The sequence below is a fragment of the Rhipicephalus microplus genome, unplaced genomic scaffold (assembly GCF_043290135.1).
Source record: "Rhipicephalus microplus isolate Deutch F79 unplaced genomic scaffold, USDA_Rmic scaffold_25, whole genome shotgun sequence".
In the NCBI taxonomy this organism is placed as follows: domain Eukaryota; kingdom Metazoa; phylum Arthropoda; class Arachnida; order Ixodida; family Ixodidae; genus Rhipicephalus; species Rhipicephalus microplus.
Window position 1 is genome coordinate 7,481,223 of NW_027464598.1, and position 12,453 is coordinate 7,493,675.

A 12,453-nucleotide genomic window follows, 5' to 3' on the forward strand; every position below is an offset into this window, starting at 1 on the left:
AGTCAGTCAGTGGTTGTGCTTTATCAGCGAAATTCCGAACAAATCGACGAAAGTAAGAACACAGGCCCAGGAAGCTACGCAACTCCCTGGGGTTTAATGGCATAAGATCAAACTCAAACAGACCGTCGGGTGTAACAAAGGCCGTCTTTTCTTTGTCAGCCGGATACATAGGGATCTACCAATACCCTGATCGCAAGTCCACCGATGAAAAATAGGACGCTGAATACAGGCAGTCAATGACATCATCGATGCGAGGAAGCGGGTACACGTCCTTCTTAGTTATAGAGTTGAGACGTCGGTAGTCAACGCAGAACCTCCAGGACCCATCTTTTTTCTTGACCAAGATAACAGGCGCGGCCCAGGGACTTGACGATTCTTGAATTACGCCAGAGGTTAGCATCTCGCTGACTTGCTCTGAAATTACCTTGCGCTCTGACGCGGAAACTCGATAAGGTTTCTGTCTGAGGGGGTGCGCAGATCCGGTGTCGATCTTGTGACGAGTGCGTGTGCTGGGCGTCTGAGGTCTATGCGACTTCCGTGCAAAATCAAATACTTCAGCGTGCCTGGCCAGCAGTGTAACCAACACTTTGCGCTTATGCGAGGGAATAGACTTGCTAACCATCTTATAAAATTCGTATTCCGTGCCGGATACATCAGCATAGTCCGAATTTGCCGCATTGCTGAGAGCTCCTATGCAGATACTGCACAGCCCTTCGAACATGGCAAGGCGCATTCCCTCTGGTAGTACAACAGACTCGGATGAGCAGTTAACTACCCATAATTTAGTTTTTCCCTCGGTGAGAGACACAACGCAGCGCGGCAGAAAGGTGTTTTTCTTCATGCAAGGCAAAGGCAACGGCTCAATCACAATATCAGGAGAACTGAAACTCGAGTCGGCATTCGAAGCAGCAACGGGCACGCTGGCAGTAGACCATGCGGGTAAAATAGTGTCTTTAACTACAACGAGTTTGTCGTCTCTGCTACGCTGAGGCGGCTGGGCGAGGCGGACAACAGAACCTCGCCTGCCCCGTAGTCGACAGTCGCACGGCACTCTTGCAAGAAGTCAATTCCAAGGATAACGTCATGCGTGGAATGAGCGAGCACTGTGAATTCTGCCTCGAACGCTTTACCAGCAACACGAACAGACACAGTGCACACACCTACTGGACACAAAGCTGTGCCGCTGACTGCTCGAAAAGTAGAAGATTTATCCCAATAAAACATAACCTTGCGGCCAAGTCTCTCCTTGAAAACTAAACTCATTACAGAAACTGTTGCACCGGTGTCTACCAGAGCCATCGTGGGAACATCGTCAATGAATACATGAACCTTGTTGTGAAGCATGTGAACTAATGGAGGCATACTTGTGTGCAAAGCGGTACGTCCAGCGACCTCGCCTCCATCGGCCGCGCCGGCTAGTTTCCCGGTGGCGGAGAGGAAAGCCGCGGCCGGGGACAGGGAGATGGGGACCATCGCTGGCGCGTGGTAGGTGGCGTCAAGCTCCTCACAGAGGCAGGCGAGTCACTGCGGATGTTCGGCCGGTGCCCGTGCTTCTGGGCAGTTGAATTCGAGGGCCAGTAGGCGTAATCGGGCTGTTGACTTCGCCGTGCAAGCATCGCTGGTCGGTCAAAAAACGTCGTGCGTGGGCGACGTCGCGATGGGCAAAACCGGGCGATATGTCCGCGAACACCGCACTGGTAGCACACGGGGCGTTCCCGAGGCACATTGAATGCTGCAGTGTGGAGAGGATGCTCAGGAAACTGTTGCCACTCGGACACAAACGGAGGCGGTTGGCTGTCGTAGCTATAACTGCTGCGGGGCGCATAAGACGACTCGACGTAAGTAGCCTGTGGTGGCGGAGCCCTCAGCCGTGGACTGCGGGTGGAGTAACTGCGCTTGTCGAAACTCGCAGCATTGATGCTTGGGGATAGTGTAACACCCTGCGGGTCTCCAGCTTGCATGGGAACAGAGACATGGCGACGCAGTTCCTCCCGTACAATCTGACGAATGATGGAGGAAAGGTCGGCAGGTAGAGAATTGTGGCAGACATCGACGGTGGCAACAGTCGTGACGTTGGCCACACGTCCGAACTTCGATGTGATGCGACGAGTTTGAAGGGCCTCGAGTTCGGCAGTGGTTAATCACGTGGGCCACGCATTCCAGGCTCTCCTTGCCAATAAGGAAGTGGTAGACGTCATCGGCGATGCCCTTGAGTATATGGCCCAGTTTGTCTTCTTCCGTCATGTGGGAATCCACCGACTTGCACAACTTCAGAATCTCTTCAATGTAGGTTCTGCATGTCTCACCGGTGACTTGAGCCCTCTGCGACAACGTCTGCTCGGCACGTTTCTTCTTCGTTGCTGGGTCTCCAAAACATTTCTTAATTTCCTCCACAAACTGGTCCCAGGTTGTCAATGTGTCTTCATGGTTCTCAAACCATACCAGCGCCGTGAAATCGAGGAAGAGCCTCACGTGAGACAGCTGGCTAGCCACATTCCAACCGTTCGAACGGCTCACCCGCTGATAGTGGCTTAGCCATTCGTCCACGTCATCGCCGGGTTTCCCTGTGAAGGTTCGTGGGTCCCTGTAGTGGTAGGGCGACGTCCTTGCGGCTGGTTGCTAGTTGTCTCCGTCCGAGCTAATTTCTTGAGGTAATGGTGCCAAGCCCGCTAGTCGACGGTTGCGGCGAAGCTCGTGTAGCGGTTCCGTCGTTAGGGGACGGTGCTTCTCCGGTATCGCTTGGTAGTAGCTAGCTTACCCAGCACCTTCCACCACAATTGTGACGATGGAACGCGTTTATTTACAATATGAGTAATTCAGAGGTGTAGCTGAGCCAAGTATCCACAGCGTCGTTCGCGAGCCAGTCGAGTCTCTTCCTCCTCTTCGTCGAATCTTCGCTTGCGCGTTTCAATATGATATACAATAAAACGGCGCTACCCGTATTAAAGTGATGTGATCAAAAGTTAGCTGTCCTAGCCTTTGATTATGAAACAATGTTCCAATCGTCCAGCTATTATGACGTTCAAACACAGGGCCCCGAAAGCGCACTTTATGAAAGTTAAAAGACGAAGATATTGTCCTGACATATGGACACATACTGCTGTTTAGATATCTGATATCAATGAGGAGTGAGAAACAAATTTCAAATATTTGTTGAGAAATCGCCCAGTGTGAAAAAATTTATTTGGCCCTCTGAGCGCCTGGTATATTTCAAGTTTAATTAATCTTGTTGTCCGCGTGATAATTTCGTCATTGACGAAAGAAAGTGTTTGTTGGCGTGATACCACATGTGTTTGGCGTGATACCACATGGGAAAGTGTTTGCAGGCATGATACCATTCCACCACTTTTTCTATGAATGAATTAAACGCATGTTTGAAAATAAATCACAGTCGACGTGTAGGTGAACTGTCCCAATGACTCGACAAGCAGTTAACAGGAAGGTAAATGAATAAATATTCTTTCGTAATTTCAGCTTGCTGATTTCCTTTCTCTGTAGCTTGAGTGGAATCGGAGGCGCTCACGCATAGTAGAATATTATTACGACTGGTACCTGGGCTTACGAGGGAGTAACGTTCTTTTGATCCTTAAACAAGTCTCCGATTGGCTGACTACCTATGTCCGCCATGTATTGTCCTTCCTAGCCGGAACGAGAGGAGTCATTTCGCCCAACGCCATAAGCGGTTTCACGAGACGACGATAAGTGTTTACGCGGTAGCAACATCTTCCTTAGAAAAGACAGCGGCGGTAGCCGCAAATCGCCCCGCTAATTCAGCGAGCAGTTTGGAGGACCCTTTGGAGCTTTGTTGTGGCGGCCTTTTTCATGTATGCTGTCGTGAGCTTGGCACCCCTCGCCCAGCCGCACACACACGACAAGGAAGAGCCACGTTGGTGCCGCATTGCAGTGCAGTGAACATGGCTCAATAGTGGACGTTTACTTGGTCGTGTATGCATCTCACGCTCGTGGGTTGTGTGTGACACGTGATTGGACAGTGCCATCTGCACGCGTTCCCCGATCTAGAGATCTGGGGATAGCGTACCCTTTAAAATGAGCCACCCGGCTCATTATAGGGAGCTCGACATGTGCAGGACCTCGCCCTGTACATAATGTAAATAAACCCTCTGTTAAGTTCACATTCCTCCTGCCTCGACCTCTTCATCCCGGATTTCCGGTACCTGCCAAAGCTGGTCACAACAATCGACGAATATCGATAAACGACAACCCAGGCCTCGGTGATCAGCGCGTGTTGCTGGAGCTTAGTTGCGCATTGTTTTGCTTTTGTTTATTTTTTTTCTTCCTATACGTCACATTGCTTTCATTTGTCTTTACTTTCCCGTCTACTTCAACAGATTCTGCGCTTCCTGTTAAAGCATATGCCGATCATTTTGACGACAACTTTTTATGAAGAGAGAGAGAGAATTTGCCAGAAGGCAGAGAGGATGGCCTGAGCTAGTTTACTGTAGCCTGCTACTAAAGTAATACCGTAGTCCACGGTGTTATAAAGTGTTGTCAGCGAATGCTGTCCTGTTTGTTATTTTTTACGCCTAAATGTTTTTGGCGCTTGACTCATGATGAGCGGCGACCACGTAGAGACGTCCTAATGCTTCCGAGTCGAAGCGTCGCCATTTTACACCTCTTATCATAAAAAGGTTGTGAGTTCACGGCCATTGCGAAGAAATGAGCGATGGTATAGAGGACGCATTTTTTTTATTGCGATGCGACCGGAAGCAGCGGTACTTTATTAGAGAGCTATGTCAGCCATTACCGAAGGCGTCATTTCCTTCCGTGTACCTGAAAAAAAGTTTTCAGCTCTTCGAATGCGATCGTCCCTTCTAATCCACTATACTCTATTGGGCCTCGTAGGTGAAATTCATCCGCAACTGTAGATAAAACGGTCGTCAACAGATGCCGTGTACACTTATCTTCTTTATTCTACGAAAGGATGCAACATGCATAGACGCGCATTTTATGAAGCTCCAAAAGTGACGCTCCTGATAAGCCTCGAAAGCAGGCGTTTCCAGTTTTTTCTTAGAGGAGATCCGCTATGACACTATTTATTTAAAAAGTCTTCACAGGCCTCGTAAAAGGTCGCAACACCGTTACATTATCGCAAAATACTTGACTGTCGTATAAAGGACGACTCGTATGGTGCGGACCGGAAAAATTGAGACTTCAGAGTATCAACGATAATCTAGGAACACTAATATGTTCGTTACATCAAAAACCTTAATTGAAATGACCATACAGTGCCATCGTTTTCCAAACTAAATATACTAAGAATAGATAGGTTCATCCAACTTAAGCTCGCTTTACATACACAAAGGCGAAGTTTGCATGACCCCCAAAATATATTATCATCATCATCACTGTCATCATCATCTCACTATTCTCAATATCACCTTCGGCGCAATCGACTCAGAACGCCTATGTTTCAAACTAGACATGGCACTCAAACGCTCGCTTACCTAATGACACATTTCCTAAATAGCAACCGAGAAATCGCCAATATGATTCAGGACAGTTATTTGAGATACCGCCTCTGGAAAAAGCTAAAGATCATAATTTTTGTTTAGCTTCGTACTTGTTTGTTTCTTCGCTCATTTTTGTTTTCTACTGTTTTGTAGCATTAATCATGAGAACTCGTGTTTACATTTCCATAACATGCGCCATTATTGATGTGTACTCAGTGAATCTATTTCACTTATTGTGTTTTGATTGCTCGTATGCTGTATTCTGACATTATATTCTTGTTACCTCTATTTCCACATGTTGCTTGATTCTTCCTACTCTGAGCAATGTGTGGATAAGGGGCCTTTGTCAGGCAGCCGTATGTGCTTTAACCCCTTCATCCTAGACAATCACTGTCTGAATAACGTACAGCTTGAATTCAATTCAATTTTCTGCCCTTTGCACAAACAATGCGAGAAGGTTTTTTTTTTGATAGGTTTTGTGTCATAACATTGTCATAACAGGCATGTTCTTGTTTTGCAGCAGCCGTTAACGAAAGACGAGTAGCGCTACAACATTGCTCTGTGACCTTGAGTTAATGATAACTAAAAAGTGTGATAGAGAGAAACTAGCAAAGGCTTGAAAGATACCTAGATGGTCACCTATATTTGTCACCCTGCATTCAAGCAAGAATCACTGAACGATAAGCGAGACAGAAGAAGTGAGATAGATGGACGATGATATGCCTAAAACACACAGGTTCCTTCATACACTCACTTAAGGCGACTGTAAGTAGAAAGCATCGTTCTGTTTCTTATCAGTCCCCTAAGACCTCCTTATCTTCCACTTGACCTTTTTTCTATCCATCTATCTCTTTTGAGATAAGGTATTGCTAACTTGCTTGGATATAGTAAGTTACACTTTGACTCTAAGCAATGTAACTTTTAATCGGGTGTTGATAGTATTGCCCTAACCTGTGTTTGGATGCATTCGAGAGCCTCCATGTTCATTCGTTAAAATGTTTTCCTTCACATTTTATGAAACTTATTCATGTCAAACAATTATGAACTTTGTTGTTGTTCACTATAGTTTTGGGAACAACACCATACAAGTGCTAGTTCGCTCTAGAGAAGCACAAGTGGTGATAGTTCACAACTTTTCTATTTAATGTAACTGTATGTAAGCACGTTACGTACTACCAATTTGTTGCGCAGCAGACTTTGAATGAAGAAACAGTGCTGGAACAAGACGGAGACGGGAAGACACAAATTGCGTAGAAAGGTTTTACGCTACGTAGTCACCGTGTAATTTAACCATTGTTTTTTTAATCGAAAGCATCATCGTATACCAAGGGCGTACCAAGTAATTTGTTTCTTTTGGGAGAGAGGGGTATTTCTCGCTGTCTAGACTATGGCGAAAACATTTCGGGTGCGGGGGCGGGGGAGGGGCACGAGCCTTGGGGAGGGGCACGGGCCTTGTGTGCTATACTCTGCGTATACGCCCCTGTTATACGCCATACATGGCTGTGCACATCAAACCGGCCGAAAAAAAATGTGTCTATGGCGAGCTTTTGTTTTTCGTGGCCCCAAGTGCCCACCTTCCCGCCTAGCGGCTCATGAGCTAAACTCATCACCTCAGTGCGCCTATCTTTGGTGACGACAAGCTGACTCAGTCGGGTGCCCGCTATTGAGTCGCAGTGGTACAGCAATTTCTCTGAAATGAACATGCTTGATTTCCTACTGCGAGCATCTTGAAAAGATATCTTTAGCCTGGGGTCACCCAGCTGCGCTTAGCGAAACTCTTTTCTTTGGCCTAATGACACATCCCTCTATTTATTGATTTGTACGTCTTTTTCTTCTAATGTTTTCTTCTAACGTTTCTTCTAACGTTTTTTTCTTCTAAGGCATGAGTGCAAGCCACTGCCTTTGGTTTCTCAGCTGATGGTTCTGCCTCATGAGCAGTTGAGGCTGGTGTTTGACAGGGTGCCCGAGAGCTGTTGGCCTTAAACCAAAGCTTCCAATCTACCTTGATCATTAATTAGCGCACAAAGTAGGTCTACACTCTGGTGCTCCGAGACCCTTCGCCGGCTATTTAATTTCACCGGCAAAGTAGATACCCTCACCTCAATAGTTTTGACGAACGCAGAAACAAAATCTTTCTGTGCCTGGCGGCTCTACTAGGCTTCGTGGAAGTAGACTCTCCCGTATTACAGTTATCTCACTCGCTGTACCCAGACCCCCATCTGTGCATATATGCGCACATAATAAGGATTAACGGTAATTTATTTGTGCCGTTGCCCTCGTGTTTCAAACTTTTTACCTTTGCACTCAGAATTCTATCCGGTATTTGACTCTCCATCTCTTGGGCTATCATTACCTATTGAAGGTTTTGCTTGCGCTCGGCAGCCTTCTTTGCGTTGTTATTTTTATTACCAAAATTTGGGCACTCTTGCGAAATGACCTCAGCCCTGACATACTTGGCACTTTCGCGCTCTTTTTACAACTGTTGTCATTGGTTTCTTGCCGATTTCTACAGCTAGTTGCTCGGAAGCTAGCCTTGTACCTTTTGCTTGTCGAACGTTTGGAGTACTTTAGTGATCTCAGTTGGTCTAAACCATTCCTTGACTTCTTAAAGTCTCGCATATCCAAGACCTTCTGTACTAAGTCCCAATTTTATGCTGTGAGCTAGCATGAGTTCTGCTATCACGCCTACCGTGTCAGCCTTTGTCACTTGGAGGTAGTAAGAGAAATACGTTTTGACGCGAGACGCGAACGGTGACCATGACTCCTTCTTTTACTTTAATGACCTCTCAAACTTTCCCAGATGCTGTGCTGGCAAAAGCTTCACTTCAGTCAGCACAGCTGGCCTAAAAGACTCGTAATCTGCACTCTCTTCTGGGTTAAGGTTACGCAGTATGTAACGAACACGTTCAGTTAGGACTGGCATAACCAAATGCACGCGACTCTCATACGGTACCCGGCAATTAGCAAAAAGTTTTTGAACCGCCCCAAATCATAATGGTACATCAGCGTCACTCGGTGCCGAAATCCTTTGAACACTTTTTAACATTGTTGGATAGGATCAAAACCTAGTCGTCTTGAATCACCCATCTCTGACCCAGAATTGGACAACCTGCCATTGAGGCGTTCAGGATTTATTCTACTTTGCAATAGCTTTTTGTACTCAATCTGCACATTCGGTCTTTGAATTTTAAGTTCAAGAGTTCTTGTACCCCTTGAATTAGGGAAAATCTGAGATGCCTGCTGTATAGATTCCCGTCTCTGAGTAGGCACTCTCACCTCATCTGAATTACGAAAATTTAGCATGACATCGTTTGATGGTTCTCGAATGCAATAAATATTCGACACACTCGCAACTTTCCCTCCATTAGTCTCCATTGTCTCTGCACCCTGGCGCGTCCTCATCACTCGAGCGACTCGAAACTATAGCCGCTCAAGGCTTGTTTGTTGTTTTGTTGTGTTGTTGTTCAAGGCTAGGCTTGTTGCGCTCAAGACATAAGCCCACAGTCAAAGATTGTGCAGAGAGAGCCGAAAAAGTAGTTGCATAACTTGCAGTGCCGCATGTCTGTACTGTACGATTGACATACGAATGGCAGAGCCTAATCGTTCCCAAGACTGATGGTTATCATTTTCGAATTATACTAGCGAACTTCATTACGAACCCCGTTGTTTTCCCTGTTTATGGTAAACTATACCTTATTATGTCCGATCACGACGTCAGCTAATTAGAGGACACTCTTCTCTATTGTTCAGTAAAGATCGGGTGTGTGAGCTTTTGTATGCTAACAGGTGTAACAATAGAAGTGGCTGACCTTTGACGCTTACCGACATAAAGTGTTTACTTTGTGTGAGGAGAAAGAGAGAGTGAAACTTTATTGAAGGGGGGAAAAGGCGTGTTTGAACTTCTATGGTTGGGGCCCTATGTCCAGGGCTCCACTGGCCTTAGTCGCCCACCGGACGTGATCTAGGAGCACAAGCGGTTACCAAGTGAGTTTTCTGCATGCCCCCACATGTCGTTTTCCGCTTAGAAGTTCTCTCCCACGTGTTGAGAGCATGGTGTAGCTCGCGTGTAATTTCAGGTGACATTTGAAACTGTTCCTATATGAGGTTAAAGGACGCAAGGGCTCGATGCTTTTACAATAGTGTTCTAGATGAACCCTTTTTTGACATAGTAAACTTTAATGTAAAATGAAGGAAATTTCAGAGGATCCCAGAGAGCTTCAGGTGGTCGTTCACAGTGTGATGCATGAAAAATTTGAGCATTCATTGGCACCATAGGTACTGGCTGACTGCAGGACACCATGTGAGGCCCACGGGACGGCTCTGTGCTCCCCCTTAGTAGAGCACCTCGTACTCCGAGTGGTTAAAAACTTTTTATAAACAGGTGTTCAGGTTGGCTATATGTTCTCTCATAGTAGAATTTCCAGTACTCTGGATCGTTCAACCATTTTTCTAAACAAAGCTGAGTGAGTCGTTCAAGACGGCATTATGATCTCCCATAGTAAAGTATCAAGTACTTTAAATCATTATCAACATGGTATACACACCCTGCTCTCCCGCAGTAGATTTCATCTAACTCTAAATCGCCGAAAATTTCAGGAAAAAACACAAGCATAAAAAATCACAGCATATCCACTGTGTGAATGATGATAAGTGGGGCGAAGCGTCTGTCCGGAAGGACAGAGCCACGAACGGTTGGACAGATGCATGGACGAACTGAAGCACGGACGGACGCATGAACGGATGTCCAGAAGCCCGTACAGGCACACGGCCGAACGGACGGAAGCATGGACGGACGGATGGACGAATGAACGGACAGAAGCACGGACGGACGTGTGGAAGCATGGACGGAAGCATGGCCAGACAAACAGACGTACGGACTAAAGGACGCATGAACGATGGACGCTTCGTTCCACTCATCGTCATTCACTCCGTGGGTATGCTGTGAAAACCTCTAACGCCATCAAGTTATATTATTCCCAAGAACATATACACACAACACCATCGATTTAGCAACTCATAAACAAGAGGTGGCTACATACTACTTTATACATACTACTACATACTACATACTACTACTACTTCTACTACTACTACTGCTACTACTACTACTACTACTATTACTACTACTACTACAGGGGAGGGAACGACCCACAGCCTAAGAAGCTTCGCCCCTAAAAAGCAGCTCCGGCATAATAATTCAGGAAAGTAGTAAAATGGGTCAACTTTCGATGAAGCACAACAACAACCAGTCATCACTTCTTAGCGATCACTTCATGTTTATTGTATTGAGAAAGAAATAATGTGGTGTTATTCCACAGCACAGTACATCATCTTAGTAGCGTTTCGACTCAGTTCATTAAATTGTCTGTTTTCAGACCATCTTGTCCAGCGCTGGTGCGAGTTGTCTGAAAACTCTCATGAACGCTTAGAGAACGCCAAAAGAGTCAAAATATCTAGAATGAAGATTAGGCTACACCAAACAAATAAAAGGACAAAGAGAAAAGGGAAAATGGCATGGAATTGGCGAAATTTTAAAAATCAATGATAAAGATGCAGGGACTGAATGGGTTAGGGCCAAGGAGGATTAAAGAAAAATCCACCTTGAATAGGGCTAAAGTTTGAATATTAGTAGCGGACACTAACGTGTTGCAAAAATGGAATAAAAAATCCTAGCACATTCACGAGGTGAATGATGACGAGTGGGACGAAGCACACGGACGGACGGACGGACAGACGGACAGACAGACAGACAGACAGACAGACAGACAGACAGATGGATGAATGAATGAATGAATGAATGAATGAATGAATGGATGGATGGTTGGATGGATGGATGGATGGATGGATGGATGGATGGATAGATGGATGGATTGATGGATGGATGGATGGATGGATGGATGGATGGATGGATGGATGGACGGACGGACGGATGGATGGATGGATGGATGGACGTGGCAAGCGGATTGGTTCATGGTTTGCCGATAAAACCCTTCGAAACTTCAGCCCACTCATCATCACAGCATATCATTCATTCACTCCGTGGATATGCTGTAATATTTTTTGCGGTTCGAGCGTAAGTGGAGAATGGAGAGTTAGAACCAGGTGACGCTGAGCTACATTTGAAACGGATGGATGCTATAAGGAAACCGGACAATAGGAGCAACATCCTCATTTAGTGTGGCGTTAGCAGATGCAAAAATTACACTTTTTATTGGAAATGTGCTGAATAGGACGGCCGGGTTTAAACTACGTGTTCAAAAAATAATCGTCGAAATCATGGCCATGATGCATTATTCCACTTCACCAAGGTTTCTTTGAAATGACAGTGCTAGATGTGAAAGACGCGTTTCTAAGGCTCCCAAGGTAAATGGGAAAAAGGTAGCCATTGAGCAGCGTTTAGCTTGCCTAGCCTCCGTTGTCGCAGGCCAGAAGGTCGTGGGTTGGGCTGTCCTTGTCCGAGATTTTTCTTCCTTTGCTTTCTAATAGTTCGTATTTTGGACATCATTTTCGTCACGGAGATACTTCACTGAAGTCTTGGTGGACTCCAGCATAAGACACTCTCGTGTGGAAAGAACGAACACCCCTCACGATATTATAATTCACACCACGCCGTCGGCTCGGAGGTTCTTCAGAGCCTGTGCGGACATGTTGGGCGAGTAGAGTGGAAGTGCGGTCGTAAAAAACACTTTCATAGTTGGGCAGTAGACGTAGCGCCGAAAACCATCAACACGCGTTGCGCGAGCAAGGAAAGACTACGACGACGACCAATGTTGTCGGTGTTCTGCTGCAACTGTAGCAACTCTCCCCACCACCACCCTTAAAAAATGGCAGCATATCTACGGAGTGAATTATGGAGAGTGGGGTGAAGCATCCGTCCGTCCATGCGTCCGTCTGTGTGGCCACCCGTGCGGCCATCGACCCATCCGTGCATGAACCTGTTCGCGCGTTTGCACGTCCATCTGTGCGTCTGTCCCTGCGTTCG